Here is a 23,327-nt window from a genome sequence, read left to right on the forward strand (position 1 = left end):
GGACTTACAACACTACATAAATCAGCATGGTAGAACACACCCGTAGACAAGGACTACCACCATCAACATCAAGAAAAACTTACAAACAGATAACAAAACACATAACATGGACATACACAGGGAACAAACGGTGTAACAAATAGTACAGGGGTGTCAAATGTTGCCTAGCCTAGCTTGGCCACTCTGACCCCTCAGCAGCTGGTGATGCTGCTGAGAGGTAACTCCTTTATGGCCAAGCTGACTAGACCCCACTGCACAATTTGTTACCTGGCTGATACTGTTGGACACATTGCAATTACTTGCACAAGGGCAATTCCTTGCAATGTGTCCTTTGTTCCCACACCTGAAACACGTGACTTGGTTTCCTGTCCTGTGTGTTATGTTCCCATCTGTTTCGCAGTGTCTCGCTATGTGACCTAGGCCACCACATGCAAAACATCTGATGTTTGCTCTGCATGGCCCAGGTCCATCTACACTGCATCCGTGCTCCCTTCTCCTGAATTGTTCCATCCTCAGGGACGCACTCTTCACCACAGTTCTTTTTCCCAAAGTCAGGGAAAAATCTCTGTTAGTCTGGACCGGCTTGACCTGATGATCAGACCGGTCACAGACTACTCTCCCCCCTTGTGGCCCTGCACAGGGCAACGTTTTGGGAGATTCCGACCCTGGCTTTACGGAAAAAGAAAGGGCCGGCACCAACTTGGTGATAACTTGTTGCATGCCAGACATTAGCTGGGACCTTACAGCAACCTCAGCCTTCAATTTGGCTACCGTCACGTCAGTAGAGGCAGTCCGCTCCTTGAAGGCTTTGACTTCAGTATAAGACTGAGTCAACTTAGCCTCAATTTCCTCCTTCTGCCTCTGCAGCTCTACCAACTGTGACTCTATCCTAGCCACCTGCGCATCTCGGTCAACAGTAGACTGCACATTCTCTGCCAGCTGCGCCTGCAATGTCGAAACCTGGTCCGAATTACTGGCACAGCGCTGGCAGTGAATGGCCGGAGGAATTGTCTCCGTTGACCGAGACACCAGCGCAACTTCCTTTGGCTTACAGATGCTAGCCTCAAACGTATGAACGAGTTTGGCTAGCATCCGAAGCCGTTTGGTGGCCTTGTTCAAAACCGTCCGTTTGTTAACACAAAGCTTGTCGTAACTACAAGCCTGTGCTAACAAATCGGACCACAGCATTTCTGCTGACTTGTATGTAGTGGGGAGGATGGGGTTAAATGTGCTGTGTTTGCTCAAGTGTTGCAGTGTGGGGAAGTCCATACTCACCGTTTGATGAGTGTCCATCTTCTCCTTGGCGCCGTACCTCGCAGCTGCTTGGAAGAAGTCCATTTTCCCGGATCGCCTCTTCCCGACCAGCCTGACTTGTACGCCGCTCCCACGAAGATGGATCTCCTTCAGTGACGTGTGCTCTTCTCCCTTGCAATTACTTGAGCGATGCTTGTTGGTGCTGTACTTTTCCGTGTCTTCTTACCCCAGCAACGGTGACCGTGTAAAGCAAATACAAAAATATTAGTAACACAGAACAATTATAGATTCTCTGCAAAAGATTTTGTTTTATTTCTGGTACTCTAAGGGAAGTATCGCTTCTCCTGTACGAATTATCGGGTCCTAGACGCTCAGACACTCCGCTGACCGCGTCTCTCCTGCCCGCTAATTCACAGTACTAGCGACCCTCAACCTTAAGACCAAAAATAAGTGCAAAATCCACGCAGTGGGCCTGGCTCGCCAATGTAAAGGGGGAATATTAGTCACCAATATTTATGCAAATATCGATAATTAATATTCATAAATGGGAGGAGCCATCTAGTGATAACTCCGCCCATTTATGCCTTTATATAACAATTACAATACTTTCGCTATGCTCTACACTGATCACTTATGCTAACTGCATGCGCCTTACTAACTCGCTACCGCTAACAAGTACACGCTACACAAAAGGGTACAAATATAACAGTATTTATTACACCAAACAATACACTAACAATACACTACGCACGCAGTACACTACAATACACTACGCACGCAGTACACTACAATACACTACGCACGCAGTACACTATAATACACTACGTACGCAGTACACTACAATACAGCACTAAATATACAATCCTAAACTACACTACACATTCCCAATTCCACCCATAAACTAACTAGACAGTTCACACATACAAGTATTAACACAACCCACCCCACCTGACTATTCACTGTCCCTAGGGGGTATGACGAAGGGTTAAAAGGATTGTTTGCAGAGCAGAAGCATGCTCTACAGGACCAGGGTAACCACTAGGGGTTAATCAGGGTTAGGGTTCCAGGGATCAGTAGGGGATCAGGGGATATAGTGTTTACCAGGGATCAGGGTAATAAAGGGTTAATCAGGGGAGGTGGTATTGGTGGGATAGGGGTGGATCAGGGGTTGCAGGATCAGGGGTACAACAGGGGAACAGGAATAAGGGGTGGGGGACTTAAGGGTTAATATCGTTGGTGGTATAGGGAGTGATACTAGTATACTTGCTCGTTCGTCCAGGGGGGGGTCCCGATCCTCTCTCCTGAGGGCAGCCTTGAGCGCCGATCGCGCTCTCCCATCTGTCCGGGCAGCTGCCACGTGGGAGGCCCTGACTCCCGGAACGCAGGACGCGCTCCTCTGCCAGGTGGGGCCCAGATCCTTGAGCCGGAGGGGGGGGGGGCGCTTCGTCCTAAGCGCCGATGCGCTTATCCAGGTGGGGGGCCCTTTCCTAACTCTCAGAGTGCCGGGGCCGCCGGATATTTATCCCCCGGCGGCCCGCACTCCCGCGCCACCAGGGGGCGCGCGCGCGCACTCACTTCACAGTGCAGGACACGTGGGCCGGCGCGGTGAGATGACGTCACCGCGCCTGCCCGCGCATCCCTGCACGCGCGCCGCAGGGCCGCGTGCACTTGCTGACAGGCGGGAGATCCTTTGATCTCCCGACTGTAGCTCCCAGCATTCCGGACATCGCAATGGTAATTGCGATGCCAGAATGCACATAATAGAGTGAGCGGAGGTATCTCCTCTCTCTCTATTATGCTTAATTATCTCCAGCAGGACTGCAGATAATTAGAACAAAAGGATTCAAATTCTATTGAATTTGAATCCTTTTGAGGTCACCAGAATGACCGGACCTTGTCCGGTCATCCTGGCGCCTTCACCCAGATTACATCAATGTAAATGCTTGGGGCACATTTACATTGATGCATCTGTGTCCATGTAAGGGGGGGGGGATTTATATGGTATGGGGATATGACAAGGGGGCATAATATGAATATACATGTGTATCGATGCTTGGGGCACATCCATACACATGTATACATTAATCATACTTCTAAGGGGGATTATATAAGGGGCCACATATTATCAGGGGCACATCACAAGCTCCTACATTATCAGGGGCACATCACAAGCCCCTACATTATCAGGGGCACAAGCCCCTACATTGGGGGCACAAGCCCCTACATTATCAGGGGGGCACAAGCCCCTACATTATCAGGGGACACATATTTCCCACAGGGGCCAGCATGAGCCCCTGGGGATCACCATGGGCAGACGTGCGCAGATGCTGGGCACATCTGCGCACATCGTCCCATGCTGCTATGTCTAATATATGCACATATATACCATACATGCCCGCACGTGTTTGCAGGCATGCATGGATATATATGCATATGTCTCAACCGTTCCTCAACACACGCACACACTTACAGACACAGTAGATGAGGACTGGCCCCTAATTATTAAAATTTACGCTAAAGAAACAGTTTTCGGATGGCGTTCTGTATATGTCACAAAAAGCCACACACCATGGACACTAGATTAGGCCCAGATTAGTTAAATTTGCCCTAAAGAAACAGTTTTCGGATGGCGTACTGTATATGTCACAGAAAACAACACACTATGGACACTAGATTAGGCCCAGATTATTGGAATTTACGATAAAGAAACAGTTTTCGGTTGGAGTACTGTATATGTATCGGATGTGTATTACACGCACACACTACAGAGACAGTAGATGAGGACTGGCCCCTGATTATTAAAATTTACGCGAAAGTTTTTGGAAGGAGTACTGTATATTTACAGATGTGTATTAAACACACACTATAGACAATAAATGTGGAGCTGATTATTTGAATTTACGCAAAAAGACAGTCGGCGGATGATGTACAGCATTTGTCACTAATAGGTATTAAAGAAAAATATCTTGTTGCTGTCAAACACACACAAAGTAGTCCTTAAAATGACTTTGGGGTCTTTGACAAGCTTTCTTTGAATAATAACTGAGAATTTCACTCCCTACACTGCCTTTCTCTTCCTACCCTCTGCTCTCCCTGACTATGACTGATCCGAGCACGTGTCATTTGGTACTATATAGCACCCAATCACGCGATTCGGCCAGCCAATCACCAACATGGCTACTGGCATTACAGTGATGGCAGTACTTACCTGCACGTTAATGGGCTGCTTAGCAGCCGCAAAATGTGCGGGGAGGAGACTTGAGCATGGCGCTCGAGCACATGCGGTACTCGGCCGAGTACTGCCATGTGCCGAGCATAGCGAAGCTCGAGACGAACAGGTATTCGGCCGACCATGCTCGCTCATCACTAGCATAAAGGACAAGCTCAGGAAATGAAGTTGAATGGGGCAGACCCATCAGTCAGTACGTGTAGGAGTGTGCACATGTACTGTTCCACCATGTTGCTGAAATGGCCCGTGGAAACCCCACCAGCAGAGTCATCAAATAGCATAAGAGACTAATGCATGACTTGGGGCTCAGACTGCTTGGCTGATTTGCAAGGGGGTGAGGTGAAAGACAGATGCCCATGGGCTGCCGGTGCCAACTCTACGGTTTCAGCAGGGGATCGGGTGGGAGACAATGTAGAGGAACTGTCAGCCATCCAATCTACTACCGCCTCTACTTGTTCTGGCCTCACCATTCGTACACTGGTATTCAGGCCTACAAAATGACGCTGAACGTCCTGTCGCCTACAAGCACCTGAGAAAGGTGTTTCATTTGGGCATGTAGCTGGCACAGATCAACCACTTCCTCTCCCTGCAACAGGAGCTCCACCAGCACCAGCAGCACCATGACCAGGGCCATGTCCCTTATTTGATGCTCTCCTCATTTGAGGTCACCCACTGAACTAACAGACAGATTAACTATATTAATTTCCCTGTCACAAATGCAGTGCAGGTGTACCTCACACCAAAAATGGGAATATGTCACCCACTAAACCAACAGACAGATTAACTATATTAATTTCCCTGTCATGAATGTAGTGTAGGTGTACCTCACACCAAAAATGGGAATATGTCACCCACCGAACTAACAGATGGATTAACTATATTTATTTCCCTGTCACATATGCAGTGCACGTGTATCTCACACAAAAAATGGGTATGTCACCGGCCGAAATAACAGTCAGATTAACTATATTAATGTCCCTGTCACATATAAAGTGCACGTGTACCTCACACCAACAGATGGATTAACTATTACATTTTTGCGTCAGGGGTATAAAAATGTTGCATTTCACCCACAAACAAATCACTATAGATCACCCACAGAATTAACAGCCAAATTAATCATTATATTTCTGTGTCAGGGGTACAAAGATTGTACATTGCACCCACACAAAATCATTATAGGTCACCCACAAAACTAATAGCCAGATTCCTAAGACTCTCCCTTGCTTCAGCTGCCCGCTTCCTGTCCCTGCACTACTCAGAGCTGATGGGCGGTGCTAAATGCGATCCATGATGCACCAGTCACATGATGCACCGGCCAATCATAGCCATGCCATTACTAGGCATGGCTGCGATGTCTTCTAAGGCCCCACAGCTTAAAAGTTTGTTCCGCAAGCTTTTCCGGCAAAGTTCGGGTACCCGAACTCGCAAAGTTCTGTACGGTATTACCAATAGGGTACCCAAAGTTTTGCTTCAGGCACTTTTCCATGTTTGTTATTTTGAAAATGTAAATAAAAAAATGTTCTCATCTTTAACTTTATGCCTTCTGGAGATCATTTTATTTTCAACTTGCTTAACCGTTCACAGTAACAGTCATCTTGACCAGGGGTGCCCAAACCTTAGCATGCCTTGTATGTAATTTAGTAAACTACACATGAAGAAATGGGACACACCAGGCAAGCGATCCTTTATAATGGCATGATTTGATTAATGCCATCTGAGAAAAAAAAAAATAATAATACAAATAATTCATAGGGAGAGTCAATTAATAAACAACTCTAAAATCGACAGCACAAGACCATGCTAAAAATCAATATGTGAGGCTGGAAATGAATTAATCAAGTGCTAGTGCCCAATGCAAAATATACTAAAAATTATAATAATGAGGCATTAGTAACAAAAATACTAGAATGCCCCAAATGTAGTATATAAACATGTAATGAAAAACATAAATTGAGAAATTATGAATGTCATACAATACTGCAAGCACTAAAGATAATAGGCTTCCTCACATGAAAATTGCTATGATGCTTCCTGTTCTAATATCTTTCTGACAACACTTTATTAGCATGTATTTTTTTTTTACATTTTGCACTAGGCACTTTTTTAGCTCTTGCACTTTATTAATTCTTTTTTTTTTTCAGTCTCACGTATCAATGCCTTATCAGGGGCTTGTGCTCGAATTTTTTGAGTTGATAGGAGTTAATTGATTTTCCTTATGAATTCTACAAATTTTAAATGTTAAAAGTTTTTGTCTCGGATGGCATTAATAAAATCAAGAATTGTTTGCCTGGTGTGCTTGGATTTTTCATGTGTACTGTATTCTACTAATATACATTGCTTTTTGCATATGAGAAGCACCCAGGGTGTTTAGACATAACTGTGGTGCCCACTTTACATTCCAATAGGACATATACACTGGAGATCAAAATGATAATATGAAAAATGTAAATAATTTATGAACGCTTGATGGTTTAAGAAATAATGCATTCTATTGCTCAACGGTTTGAGGACTTTTTGTTGTGGCTATGCAATGCTATTAGACCAGTGTTTAACAAAATAACCAAGGCATTTTAACAAAAATCCTTTATTTTGCAGAAACCATAATGATCAAAATGAGAGAAAACTGCTAAAAAAATGACAGGAACAAGTCATATAATGGCATGAAGAAGTTTTATTCCTCATGTACATACACTGTACTATTGATTAATTGAAAGCTTGTTGAAAGGTTAGGTATGCTTTAAATTTTCTGCTTCTTTCATCCTCTCACTTTACATCTGTAATCTCAAATATGTCCTCTCCTCATTTTGAATATGTTGCTGCGACAGTTTAATAACAGATATATTCATTTCAACTTCTATCACTGAGAAAATGGAAGGGTTGGCTGACAACAAACTGTGTTGATTCAAAGTGAAAAAAAAGAAAAGAAAAGGGAATTTGATCTATAAATTGTATTTATATATTAAATACTGTAGAAACATATGCATTTTTTTAAAAATATATTACACTGTTAATACCACGTGTACCTTGTGTGCCAATATGGACAAAATAAAACTGAGTACATGATTTCCAATGAAAAGAGATACGTTTTTCTGTAAATGCAAAAACAAAAAGATAGTCCAGGCTGCTAGTTTGATTGAATCCTTCTGCTTGGACATGCAGTTGTTTGTCACTTGGTGATGGGTAGCCCAAGCTAAGAAATTCTATTACTGAAGTAACATTTAATGAAGTGTTTTATGCCATAGGATATGACACCAGTGACAGGAATATTCGAATATTGATTTTTATTGCGAATATCGCCACTTCGAGAATTCGCTAATATTTAGAATATAGTGCTATATATTCGTTATATCGAACATTCAGCATTTTTTTTTTCCATCTGAACACACGATTCCTCTCTGCTTCTTGCTTGTGTGCCAAGGAAGCAATGTCAAGTTCACAACAATACTTAGTGCACCAATCAGTAATCTGTAGTCAGACCTGCTAAAATGTGAAGTTGCACGTAAAAAAAACGAAAGAATATTTTAATCACTGCCGTGAATCGCGCAATCGTGAATATATTGGAGCACTTGACTCTATCTGCATATAAAGCTATTCTAATGTTCTGCCGTGCCAACCATTTTCTCCAGTCTCAGGAGAAACTCATGAAACTTCTAGCAGCTTGAAAAATGTAGCCAAAGTGACCCACGCCTGTATTTCGTGTTACAAATTTGCATTACGTGATTTTTGCATTGCCGATTTTTCACACTCAATAAAATAATCTCGAATTCTCAAAATTCGCGAATATATGACAAATATTTAGCAAAATATTTGTGAAATATTATGAATTAGAATATAGCCCCTGCTGCTCATTACTAGACAGGAATTGTAATTAAAAGGCATTTCCCCTACAAAAATGCCATTAAATTCTTATCCCTCCTCAAGATGTTAGATCTAAAAACTGACCACAACCATTTTCTTTTTTCTGGGAAATCTGGATAGAAACCACAATGATAATAGCACACGCAGATTTTTATTTACCCATCCTAATTGTAATAATGTGGCCTCAGCTTATTTTCTGTTGGATAACTTAGTAGATTTACTGTATATTTGAAACTTTAGGACATTTATGCATACTGTCACATAAATATTAGTTTCACAGGGCTGCACAGTAGCTTAGTGGTTTGCAATGGTGTCTTGCAGCAGTGAGGTCCTAGATGTAAATATGTTCAAGAACAGTATCTGCATGGAGTTTATATGTTCTCCCTATGGTGGCTTCCCTCTGGGTGCTCTGGTTTCGTCCCTCATTTCAAACACATACTGATAGTGAATTTACGGAAAAATTGTATTGAATTTAAGGAACTTTTAGGATGGTTTTACTTGATTTAATAAATTAATAATATAGGTTATGAATTTTATTAGATTGTCATTTATATAACTATAATTTCTTTAACTAAAATTGCCATTAACTCTCAATACAATTCTTATGTGTTTTTATTGAATGCTATTTAATATTATGTAATAAACGTGTTGTACCCTGAGTGTAGCTGCAGATATTAAGTGCCCACTATAGAATTTCCTTCCTGATAGTGAATTTAGATTGTGAGTTTCACTGGAGAAAATGTCGGCACTGTATAAGAAAGTAAAATAAGTACATTTTAAACAATACAAACTGGGTAGTAGGAAGCAGAGATGCAAATGCAATAACATCTATACAATATTGGCTTTTCGTGGCATTTTCTAAAAATGGAATAGAATCAGTAAAACTCAGTAAATTCAGTAATTTATTCATTTGAATCTGGACAGTCCTATCCTACTTAGTGATTGACAGCCTTCCCTGTATGCTTACTAATACAGAGTTAGTGGCTCTGCCGACGAGCCCCTTCATTTCGTCATGACAGATCATCTTCAATATGCGAATCAACTCTGCTTTTCAATACAGTTGAAGCAACAGTATACCAGATGCATGCAAAAGGATACTTTCTTGACATATTTGGGGGTAATCAAAGTCTATGTACTTTGTAGACATATATGTTGGGAGAGTTTCCAGGCATATATGCTAAACATGGCATGAAACATTCAAAATCTTTTTGTACAAATTTATCAGCCTGGGGTTTGATACCTATTCCTGGTGTCTTACATTCAGTTATATTATACAGGGTGGGCCATTTATATGGATACACCTTAATAAAATGGGAATGGTTTGTGATATTAACTTCCTGTTTGTGGCACATTAGTATATGTGAGGGGGGAAACTTTTCAAGATGGGTGGTGACCATGGCGGCCATTTTAAAGTCAGCCATTTTGAATCCAACTTTTGTTTTTTCAATAGGAAGAGGGTCATGTGACACATCAAACGTATTGGAAATTTTACAAGAAAACAATGGTGTGGTTGGTTTTAATGTAACTTTATTCTTTCATGAAATATTTACAAGTTTCTGACCACTTATAAAATGTGTTCAATGTGCTGCCCATTGTGTTGGATTGTCAATGCAACCCTCTTCTCCCACTCTTCACACACTGATAGCAACACCGCAGGAGAAATGCTAGCACAGGCTTCCAGTATCCATAGTTTCAGGTGCTGCACATCTCGTATCTTCACAGCATAGACGATTGCCTTCAGATGATACGAGATGTGCAGCACCTGAAACTACGGATACTGGAAGCCTGTGCTAGCATTTCTCCTGCGGTGTTGCTATCAGTGTGTGAAGAATGGGAGAAAAGGGTTGCATTGACAATCCAACACAATGGGCAGCACATTGAACACATTTTGTAAGTGGTCAGAAACTTGTAAATAACTCATGAAAGAATAAAGTTACGTTAAAACCAAGCACACCATTGTTTTTCTTGTGAAATTCCCAATAAATGGAAAATACAAATGTGATAGCACTCTACATCCAGCATTCCTCCATGGAGGAATGCTGGATGTAGAGTGCTATCACATTTGTATTTTCCGTTTGTATATGTATTTCGCCATAGTGATGTGCACCTACATACAGGTTGTGCTGACCCAATCCCCCACGAAATTCCCAATAAGTTTGATTTGTCAAATGACCCTCTTCCTATTGAAAAAAACAAAAGTTGGATTCAAAATGGCCGACTTCAAAATGGCCGCCATGGTCACCACCCATCTTGAAAAGTTTCCCCCCTCACATATACTAATGTGCCACAAACAGGAAGTTAATATCACCAACCATTCCCATTTTATTAAGGTGTATCCATATAAATGGCCCACCCTGTACGTCTTAGTCACATGCACACAAATGTAGTACAGTTCTATACAAGGCCCCAGCTTTGCTTTTAGTAGTGTAATTAGTAGTATGCGTAAGACCTTATGGTAAAGAAAAAAATATCAAATATTTAATATTTTTGCTGGATTACTGAAGAAAATAATGCAGTATGATTTTATATATTCAGTGGTGGGTTTTACCACCATGCAAAGAAAGGTAGTGCTAGAGACTCCATTGGCTGAAAAGCTGACTAAAGGGGTATACATGTCACCTATGTGGCCAGCAGCTACATGGGAGCCCTTCTCAGCTGTAGAGCAGTAGTAGAAGTGTCAAGACTGCCCTGATAATGCTCCACTGACAAGCTGAGAATGGGATCAAGCGGGCTGATGAGGGGACAGCAGAGTGGTGGGATAATGCTTAGTGGTAAAACAGGACAAGGTTAGTGGCTCAATGTGAGCCCCTAGATATAACTTTTTTTGGGGACCCATAAGTGACAAATCCACCCCTCGATATTTTTGAAGTTATATTAACACTGAAAATATTTAAGAAATGTTCTTGAAATTTCACTTACTTTCGTGAGTAGCTGGTTTAACTTTAAAGTGTAAGGGTCCATTCAGACGTCCGTAGTGCATTTTGCGGATCCGCAATACACCCGGCTGGCACCCCCATTGAACTGCCTTTTCAATTGCGGACATAAATAGGACATGTTCTATTTTTTTCCGGAGCCGCGGACTGGAAGATTGGGGGCGCACTCTGGAAATGCAGATGTGGAGAGCACATAGTGCTCTCCACATCCATTTCTTCCCCATAGAGAATGAATGGGTCCGCACCCGTTCCGCAATTTGCGGAACGGATGTGGACCCATTATACGGACGTGTGAATGAAGCCTTAATGTCATTTTTTTTATTTGCTAGTTTATTAGAGCTAGGCATGTATACCTGAGTTAATCTACCAAGGATTGTCAAAAGATCTGTAATTGCCTCATAATAAGAGCTTTCATTAATGTCCTCTGTCCCTTTCCACTGCTCCCTTAAAAGACAGTTGCTATGGCTTGTCTGTCTCCGGCTAAAAAGACAGGAAGATGGATGGGTGGTTCTTCACACTGCATGCCTACATTAGGCTTCAGAGTGAGGAGGTGTGTCTCTCAGTAATCCAATCTTATTGGCTGGCAGGGAGCTGCTGGGTACAGCAAGTGTGTATGGGAAGTGAAGAAAGTCAGTTTTGGCCTCAGAGAACTGGCAGAGGAGCCATCTTGAGAAGGTCTTCATATTGTAAATGTTTAAACAGCTGTAACTAAGGGAAAAACTCAAGAAAAACTGTGGTATGTGAAGAAACTAAAGATTTATTTATGCATAATTCTGCTAGATTTTTTGATGAAAACATGACAGTTACCCTTTAACACTGTATATATTTTGTTGCATTGTTTCCATTTGGATTTGTTGTTTTTTTTTAAGCTATTTTAGCTTATAACTTCATTAAAATACCTTTTCCAATGACATTTATGTGAAGTGTGTACCCAGATATAATTTTTTTTAAAGGCATGAGGTATTAAATCAGGCTATATTACTGAGCAGTGGAAGAATTCTAATAGAAGAACATGCATCAATGAGATATTGATCTTGCCGGGATAAAGAGAAGGCCTGCTGAATGTACTCAAAACTAGAAAGAGTGTTATCTCTATGGTGCAGTATTTGTTCAAGTAGTACACAACCACGGCAAAAACAGCAGTCTGTCTTTTTTATAGTCTATACATGGCTTCTCTGACAGTGCCAGCTTCTTTTTCAGGCTGGAAGAAGACTTTTCATTTGCAGAACCAGACCACTGATAACCTTTGTTTCTGATTATTATCGCCTTGTTTTCAATGCTTTCTCTCTTCTGATTTTATTGTCTTCTGCTCTGGTAAAATTTATTTTAATATAAATTGTAAGACATAAATATTGTCCTAGAACAGTTCCAAAGGGCTTTGAGTTATGTTATTTTGCTTTTATTCCATGCCTTTTACTGATTTACATAGCATAAAAAAATTTGATCTGTTGTATCGAATATGTAATTGTTATTCTTGGGCAAAAAGTATAACTGAACAATTATTATTATTTTTGCTCTGTTATGAAATATAAAGCATACTTAATTTTTCAAAAAATGTTTGCATAATAGCTGTGCTTCCTTGTTGAATCATAGATGTGTAGGAACAAATGTTTTGTGGGCTACTTTGAAGGCTATGTAGGGGCAAATTTTTTTTATGTTTGTATTTTACTCATTTTTGGATAAAAATAATTTTTTCAATTGGCCTATATTAAAAATATTGAGCAATTCTGTCGAAAAGGATTAACTGTTTTTCTAGCTATGTGACTGGTACTTTTACTTTCACTGTGTTCCAGTCATCTAATAAATCTTGAAGGAGATTTATCAAACTGTTCTAAAGTACAGCTGGCTAATTTGCCCATAGCAACCAATCAGATTCCACCATTCATTTTCCAAAGGCTCTGTAAAAAATTGAACGGTCAAATCTGATTGGTTGCTATGGACAATTAAGCCAGTTTTACTTTAGAACAGTTTGATAAATGAGCCCCTTTATCTCTAAAATACTGAGAAGTCATAAACGCTTATTTAAGCTGCATTCTTATCAGTAAGATAAGAACTGAGCTTTAATGGGTGTTTATAATGTCAGAGAGCAGAGATAAGGAGTCCATCAGCTCCTGGTCTGATGGAAAAGACACACAATCCAAAGGGTGCTACTAGAGCATCATAGCTATATACAGCAAAAATGACTCCATATTTTTAATAATGACCAATAAAAAAAAATAATGAGCTTAAAATGAGCTAATTCAATAATAATAAAAAAATTGCCCCCGAAGTTATACATAGCTTTTAAAGTTTTTTTTTCAGACATATTATTTCCTGTTTCAGCTGCATAGCTAGATACATTTCACTTAGAAGCAGGGGATGTCTCCCTTTGATAAAATCTGCCAACATTTTATTGCTGTGACATCCTCTCCCTTACTTCCCACTATGTTGTTTTTCAGCTCTGGAGCTCACAGAACAGATAAGGAAGGATACTAAAGGCTAATATAATCTTCAAAAGCTGTGTAGAAGCAGTTCTTTTATCAGGCTCACAATCTTAGCTTGCTCTATCCCCAGTTCCTCTTAGCCATCTTCTGTGTCTCTGTTGCTAAGGACGGATCTTACATGACAGAAGGCAGTGGACTGCAAATTAGTTGGTAACGAGACTCCTAGCTATTTTAGTTTATAGCTTTAGCTTATATTTTCACTGGGCATGACTTTTTTTAATTAAGTGATTTAGAAATTTAATAGTTACAAAATTCTCTGTTAAATGAAATTGTATGAATGTACCGTGACTCTTTAATGCTGCCAAAAAATATTTAACTAGGCCTTATACAGAAAGCAATGCAGTAAGCAAAATGCTGAGAAGCCACATATTGGGAGTGAATTAACATTGATAATTTGGAACTTTAATCGCTTCTTGCCACTTTTATGAAGTTCAGAGGGGTGAGGCTTAGTGGGAAGGGGTGGGGCCTCCAGATGCCCACGAAATTTACTATAATTTACACTGACATAAATTATATCTCTAGTATATGTATGTAAATAGATGGAATAGATTTGAGTTCCTGGTGCATAGAGTCCCTAATTTATTAAAAGGTACCTGCTTCTTAATAAATTAAGTACATCTCACTTTAGCGGCATAAAGATCATCAGTCTTTATAAATGTCTTCCATTATGTTCCTACTTCGCCATGTTATGGAGCCACAGAAACTGTTGACTTCTGTATGTTGTTGTGTGAATCATTGTTTTTCACACATGCATATTCCCCCTAGAAGTAGTTGTTTGTATTAAAGAATCCAATGTCACATTTTGTATGCCTCCCTTTAACATCCGAGGAATGTGAAAGCTCAGAGGTTGTATGGAGCTATAATACACTCATGCATAAAACATGATGGGTAAAGAATAGCAGTTATTACCTTATACAATATGTATAATAGATAGATTCATTGACATAAAAAATACTGAACCAAGAAAGAGTTGAATCAAATGAAACTTTCTATAAATGAATGTAATTATGATATATAATTGATTACAATATTATAGTGAAAGTATACATTTACTGGAGAAAACTACAATTGAAGCAAAGCTCGAATACCCTGCTGTGCTACCTCTAGCCTTGATAGAAGATGAGATATAGGCATGAAGGGATACAGGTTCCATATAGTATCCTGTGCCACATTTGCCCATACATAGCTGGGCCTGTAGATCCTGCACAGTGATAGGTTGCCAAAGCTGGCATCCTAGTTGGCCCCATAAATGCTCAATTGGTCTCGTGAGGAGCCAGACCAAGGAATGGTTACATTCTGGCAGAAATAGTCTTGGGAAATAATTGCTGTGTGTGGAGCATTATCCTGCTAAAAAATGCCAGCTAGATGCCCTATGAAAAGTGGCAACAAGTGACCACAGGATGTCCTGCACATATTATTTGTGTTCCTCATATCACTACTAGGGGTGACTAACTGTCATATGCGATGGCTTTCCAGATTATCACACCAGTAGTTGGGGCAGTATGTCACTCCACCGCAAAGGCAGGATTGAATCACTCACCACAAAGCCTCCATACTTGAACCCTACAGTCATCTGATCCAAACAGAACCTGGAATTTTCTCTAAAAATTATTTGGCTCCAGTCCATAATAATTTAGGTTTCTCATTGACAACATCACTGCAAACAAAGGTTCCTGGTTGTCAACGGAAGTACACATAATGGGCTTTCCTTCTGCTAAGTGTCTGAAAATGTTCCAGGCATAGATGGGGGAGAGGAAAGACAATTTTGCCTAACATTATGCAACATATTGATTGGTTTACTTTGAGACAAAATTTTACAGCATAATTGTGGCACAATTTTAGTGCAAAATGGCTCATATTAGGCCTTGCCTATTACATATGAAGCTCCACCCACTTCCGAATAAGCCTTTAATCCTTTTCGAGCAAGTCAGAAAAAGAGTAGAAACCCTAGTTATGCCAAATGATGCCAAAATTGAGCAAGTATGCACCAATTAGACAAGTTCTAGATGCAGGCATTGTAGCAAATCTGGTCAATTTGTGGATTTAATAAAAGCCTAAAAAATGTATAAATGTTCCTGTATGTGAAAAAAATATATAAAAATGTATATATATATATATATATATATATATATATATAACAGAATGTTAAAAGACCAAATATGTACTAACATAGAATTTTTGTTTTGCAGTTGGTGAATTTTTCTAACAAAATATATATTGTGTTTATTATGCTTTCTATCACATTACATGTTAAAATTCTACTCCAGAAAACAACAATAAAAAATGAAAAGACAAAACCGAACTGCTCAATTACAAGCCCACATATAACAACAGATCTGTAATGTATGACTTGTTTAGCTAGTAGGTAGCACTCAACAGCTTTACAGTTTGTTTTCTTTATTATTTATTACAAGGTAAAGTGACAGAAAAAATTTATTTAATATGTGTTAACAAAAGAATACCGCCACTGTTCTTCACTTGAAGTTGTTTGTTTATATACTAAATATCAGTTGCCTAATGCTAGTTTATATTTAAATATTTAGACAATTATTATGAAAAATTACAAATTACAAAATGAGACCTTAAAGATTTAACTTTTTTATTATCTGTTAACACTACCATCATGGAAACTTTTATACTGTAATCGATCATGGATCTGTACATCAAAATTTGCATTCCCACAAATGGACATACAGTTGAATCTATTAGACGGCAGGGGCAGAGGAGCTTTGCTCACAACAAATAATAATAATATATCATATATATTATTGCTTTATTTTACCCACATGTAATCTAAAAATATAAAATAATGACATATTTGCCTATTCCACCAAGAAAAAAAAAAATATATAAATTAGATACAGATATCTGAAAATGGCACCAATAAAAACTACATTCCGTCTCACAAAACAAAAAGCCCTAACAGAGCTCCACTGGGGAAAAATAAAAAATAAAAAATATGGGTCTTAGGATACAGTGACACAAAAACAAGTGATTTTTACAAAAAGTGTATCTATTGTGAAAAGTAGTGAACAAAAAAGAGATACTGTATGTTTGGTATTACCATAATCTTAGATAGTGAATTTGTTTGTAATGGGACAAGCCAGTTAACATTTGCCAAATCTGTATACTGAAAGTAAGGAATATAATCAAACAATAGTAAAATTATACAAATGCACCAACATTTTGGAAAGCAATGGTAAAAATAGGAAAAAGAGAGATTTTGTGTGTTTAGGGTTACTTAAAAAGATTTGTCATTTTTTGCAAAGCCCTCAATGATGAATCTATTTCAGGAAAGATTTATTGAAGTAGAACACATGGACTAGAAGAAGCTTGAAACCAGAGCAGTTTATGGTCAGATCAATAGGTGCCAGACCCTGGTTTGTCACGTACGAAGACAACATTATTAATGCTAGATGGAGTCCCTCTTAACGGTTTGTATTAGACATCAGCAGCGCCAAATTACAACTCTGTTTCCTATACAGTTGAATGTTATATATTGCTTTCCAAGAGTAGATTTTGACCTGTAGATAGGGTGGCTACAGTATTCCTCAATGAGAATAGTAATGTAGGCAATAGGAAATTCATATATTACCATCCATATACAGATACACTGTATTAATAAAGATGACCTTTTACTTCACTCTTTGTATATGTCTACATTGCATCCTTTATTCTCTCCCTTCAGAGATGTGGAATGTAATGCCAATAGTATATTGGGATTCATAGGAGCAAATATGCCAGAATTCTAATGCATATATTAGACACTTTTTCCATCAAGGAGTGTAGCTTTGTGAAAAATATGAATGGGCATAGCTTAATAATTTGATAAATTGCACGAAAATTACACCATGTTTCTGGCACAAATAATTTATCTAATAGGTTGTATAAACATAGACTAGACAGTCTAAGGCCAGTTTCACATGAGCATGTCTAGTCTGGGAAACACATTCAGCCTGACCATGGGTCACATGTACTGTACTGTACAGAATGCAATAAGTACAGTACAGAAGACCCATGGATAGACAGGAATTTACAGCAACATAAATCATTATTATGCAGTGAGTTTGATCAGAGTAGCAGTGGAGATTCAGCCTTCAATCTGAGCATGTTTTCTGGAATAAAGAAATTTGTGTGAAACTGGTGTATCATGTAGCATCGGCCACTATGATAAATCTGTCAGATCTTGACATTATCTATTCAAAGTCTCCACTAGCCAAAAGTAGGAAATCTCTTCCATAGTGCTAACTCTAAACTCTCTCTGGTTTCTTAAGTTCTTTGTCATAAATGAATATACCAACATTACGTTTTCGTTTTTTATCCCCTGCCTTCCCTGAGTCATAACACTTTTATTTTTGCATTCACATAGAAGTATGAGGACTTGCTTATTACAAGACAAGTTGTACTTTCTAAAGGAACCATTTAATATCGCATAGGGTGTAGTGTGAAGCTGGAAAAAAAAATCCAAATTGAGTGAATTGACCTTGGCACCGAACCCGAGTTCGGGAAATGTTTTTTTACAGTATAAATCAATTTCTGAAGTTATTATGTGCAGGCTTGCGAGACTTTGCAAAGTTGTCATTTCAGCTCATCAGAGCCAATACATTCTAATACTGTACTGAGCACTCGCTCCGTCCAGTATTGAAACAAGGTTTTATGCGAATGGACTTCAGATGTTTCATCTGACGTCAATTCGCTCATCCCTAGTGCCAGTGTTCACTACAATTCTATATACCGTATATTAAGATACACTTGGTGTCAGTATACAGTGCTAGTCTAGTATTATATTTATTATATTCAAAATAACACACACCAACCACAGTATTATGCAAAGATTATTATATACTTTTAACAGTCCCATTACATTTTATAAATATACATAATACAATTCAGACACATTGGGTGTCAGTATATCCTGCAATTTTTGCATGACATTTAAAATACTTATTGATTATTGATTGTCTTCTGAGCTGTGAATCTAATCCAATCATATGTGATACTGTCCTCTTAGCTTTGCACCTAATCCTATCATGTGCAGTAATGTCTGCTCAGCTATGTATCTACTCCTAGCAGGTGTGATACTGTTTATGAAGGTATGTTATGTTTCAGTATAGAGTGTGATGCAGATACAGAGATAACGAGCTCTGCTTTGTGTACATACACTCCTGAGCGGCCACTGCTGAGTGCTGAGAAAAGAGAGGTGGGGGAAGGGGTGCTGCTATATTTCAGTCCCCCCCATCCCCCCTTTTCACAGAAGAGAGTTTTCTGTCTGGATGTGATGTGTGTAGTGAGTAATAATAATAATAATATTTATTTATATAGCACCACCATATTCCTCAGCACTTTAAAATTCAGAGGGTTCATATACAAAACAAAAGATATCACAAAGTTACTAGCTAATACACAACGGAAACACTAGGAGTGAGGGCCCTGCTCGCAAGAACTTACAATCTATGCGGAAGTAGGGGTGACACAAAAAATGTGTGAATGTGACTGACTCCTGACCATTCTTTTCAATGTTATGTATTCATCAGCATCACTTATTATCTCTGCGTTCAGGAAATTTGCAGCATCGTCTATATTGGGCGTGTTTCATGCAACGCTTGCCCTATAGACGTGAATAGGGGTTGCAAGAAAAATGGACGGCTTCTGGATACGCATACATATCTAATCCTATCATGTGTGATACTGTCTGCTGAGCTATGTATCTAATCCTATCATGTGTGATACTGTCTGCTGAGCTGTGCATCTAATCCTATTCTGTGTGATACTGTCTGCTGAGATGTGTATCTAATCATATCATGCGTGATACTGTCTGTTGAGTTGCGTATCCAATCCTATCATGTGTGATACTGTCTGCTGAGCTTTGTATCTAATCCTATCATGTGTGATACTGTCTGCTGAGCTTTGTATCTAATCCTATCATGTGTGATACTGTCTGCTGAGCTGTGTATCTAATCCTATTCTGTGTTATACTGTCTGCTGAGATGTGTATCTAATCATATCATGTGTGATACTGGGAGTGGAACTGAGGGAGGTGGGAATTTTGTTAAACAGTGGCTCATTTTAAATTCCCAGCTTTTCCTGTCTCTATCATTCTTCAAATTTCCTTTAGAGAGGAAGGTTTTCTGGATTTAGTGTTCCCTTATTCTCATGTGTTTGACTTTTTTCACACTTAATATTCTCAATAGATCTCACCAAATTTAGCCGGGTCTGCCGATAAATATCTCAGCTAAACATAAGAAAAAGCAGCTTAAGCAATAAGCTAAATATGGAGCGCTCACTAGTAATGAGCGGCAGGGGTCATATTCGAATTCGCGATATTTCGCGAATATTTTGAAGAATATTGGTCGAATATTCGCAAATTCGAATATTCGTTATCTATTCTTGCCGGCAAGGTAATGATCGTGTAATATGCAAATTTTCGGCATGTGAATTTTAATAATGCAAATTTTTATTGCGATTTTTTTCAACTTACAACTTTTAGACAAAGAAGATTATAGCACTATATTAGCAAAATTTCTCTATATTCGTCTTTTTTTTGAATATTTGCTATATTGCTATAACTTCGTTTTTTTGAATATTCGTAATATTCTAAAACAAGAATATATAGCAATATAGTGAATATTCGAAAAAAAAACTAATTTAGAGCAATTTAGCTACTATGGTGCTTTAATCTTTTTTTTTATAGTTGTAATTTTTTTCCAATCTGAACTTCAGATGAGAAAAAAATTACAACTATTAGACAAAGAAGATTATAGCACTATATTAGCTAAATTGCTCTATATTAGTTTTTTTTTCGAATATTTGCTACATTGCTATAACTTAGTTTTTTTGAATATTCGTAATATTCTAAAACAAGAATATATAGCAATATAGTGAATATTCGAAAAAAAAACTAATTTAGAGCAATTTAGCTAATATAGTGCCATAATCTTTTTTTTTTATAGTTGTAATTTTTTTCCAATCTGAGCTTCAGATGAGAAAAAAAATTACAACTATTAGACAAAGAAGATTATAGCACTATATTAGCTAAATTGCTCTAAATTCTTTTTTTTTTTTTTCGAATATTCACTATATTGCTATATATTCTTGTTTTAGAATATTAAGAATATTCGAAAAAACTAAGTTATAGCAATATAGCAAATATTCGAAAAAAAAACTAATATAGAGCAATTTAGCTAATATAGTGCTATAGTCTTCTTTGTCTAATAGTTGTAAGTTGAAAAAAATCGCAATATAAATTCGAAAATTCACAAACAACACTACTCCTAAAGTCAAATATACTGCAGCCTTCTCATTGGCCCACAAGCTAGAAGCAGGGAGGGATCATGTGTACTGATTAAAAAAAAAATTGAATATTTTAAATTATGAATATATATCACTATATTCAAAATATTCACAAATTTTCAAAGTACCTATATTCGCGATAAAAATTTGAAATTCAAATATTCGTGATCAACACTAGCGCTCACCACCCCGTGGTTGTGATATGTATTACAGTCATTTAGAGTTTAGTTACAATCTTGCAATATTATGTTGTTTTGCTTTCAGGACAAAATTGACTCCACTTTCAGTTTGAAGATCACATAAGAGGTTGCATCTGTATCTCTAGCACTGAGAATGAAAAATTTACATTTTCCTTATCTCTCTTACATCTCCCCAATGGTCAGCTAGTCCCAATATAATCTAGAGTGTATCGCCAGCTTTAGAGAAGGAAAATATAGTTTCAAGAAATCAATGGCTACTTCTGACCAATAGAAAACATTACCAATCTAGTACCACAATCACTGAAATAAATGGGAATATTAGGCTTTCTAAGGACACTGGTGGTGTGTAAAAAAATTACAAACTCTATTAAAACAAAATAAAAAGAAATATTCAATCTTTAGTAATCCATTGCTTTTAAGCATTAGGCTCAATTCACACCTGAGCGTTTTACAGCGCTTTCGAACGCGCTGTAAAACGCATAACCGATGCAAAGCAATGCTTCCCTATGGGACTGGTTCACATTTTCGCGTTTTACAGCGCGTTCGAACGCGCTGTAAAACGCCAGACGCATACACAAGTTCGGGAGCGTTTTTATGGGCGTTTGTCGCGCGTTTTGGCCCAATAGACTTCAATGGGAACGCGCAACGCTTGTATTTTGCGCGTTTTTTACACCGAAAACGCGCGTTCGAACGCGCGTTTATGATTTTGCAACATGCTGGAAAAGGCACAACACCAGGTGCAAAGCACAGTTTTGGAGAGAAGCCAGCATGGAGGAGTCTGGATGTGACACTGAGACCCTGATCAGGCTGGTGCAAGCCAAACGCTGCCTATATGACACACAGGATGCCAACTATAAAATTAGGAGCAGCAGGCAGCAGGCCTGGGAGGATATTGGTAAAAGAATCTGGCCAGATTGGGCAACTTTCACAAAGACAGTGAAAAAGGGAAAAGGTATTTCCATGTGTGTTGTAATGTGAAAAGTAAACTCCTTGTGTGCAGTGGTGTACCAACTATATGTAATAGCCCTGGCCAGCTCCACCTGCAGCCCTCCAGCTGTTGTCAAACGCCACCTCCACAAATGCTGGGCTGTATTTTACTTGCTGGAGCCTGTGCAGGCATGCATGGAGTGGGATTTTAGCAACAGTGAGAGAACGACGCAGCATCACCATCCCTGTTCTTGTATATGGACACTCAGTGGCCTTAGTTTACAAAGAATGATGTGCACATTACATGTTGTATAGTGTCCCCTCAGCCCTTTAGTTTTTAGTACTGTCCTGGTTCACCCTCCCCCACATTCTGGTACAATGCAATGGCCCAGTATGTTCAATTTGCAGTGGTTCCACTGTCTTGTGGCAGACTGCGCTCCGCAAATGTAGTGGCATTTTGAAATGTAGCCCTAATTTTGGGTTGAGGGATTGGAATCCTAAGTTGTTATTGATATTGTGTCCATTTTCCAAATCCACAGATTGTGGGCTATGGGTGGGCTGGCATATTTTAGGTGCTTCTGTTTATAACGTGGCAGTATTGGGCACCTTGATGGAATCCGTTCTTTCGCCCACATGGGCTTATATTCTACTGGCCGAGTATGGGGCACTTAAATGGGACACATGTTTTCGCCCACATTTTTTTCCAGTGTTAACAGACGACTATTGATGGCCACTATAGGGGCATCCACAAGGGGCACTATATAGGTGAAAAAACACAAATGCACAAAAGTGCTTTTCAAATTTGGTCATTTAGGCATAGTAATAAACCACCAAAATGCAAAATAAATTCCAATTGAAACACTCTTTTCAGACGAAAAATATAAATTAACATAAACTTAGATGGCTTCCCATTGCCAGGGTAACGCCCCATGTGGTGATACAAAATATTCAGTGAAGTGGTCCCGGACAGCCACACCGTGTCTGCTCCCACGCACACCGCTCGGATTAGGACTCTCCAAGGAATGGCTGAGGGAATCTTCAAAATTAAAGCCATCCCGTACACGTACAAAATTATGCAGAGCACACGCTGCCTTCACGGCCGAGATGGCGGTGTCCAATTTTAAATTAATCGGAGAATGGAGAAAGCGCC

At 39.0% G+C, this 23,327-nt stretch overlaps 1 protein-coding gene across 1 annotated transcript in view; it reads left to right on the forward strand.

The window, feature by feature from the left end:
• Window positions 1-23,327, forward strand: part of NRG3 (neuregulin 3) — a 1,396,490-nt gene that overhangs the window by 461,294 nt on the left and 911,869 nt on the right. The gene's annotated exons all lie outside the window — the stretch shown is intronic.

The sequence above is a fragment of the Bufo bufo genome, chromosome 6, assembly GCF_905171765.1.
Source record: "Bufo bufo chromosome 6, aBufBuf1.1, whole genome shotgun sequence".
NCBI classification, from domain to species: Eukaryota; Metazoa; Chordata; class Amphibia; order Anura; family Bufonidae; genus Bufo; species Bufo bufo.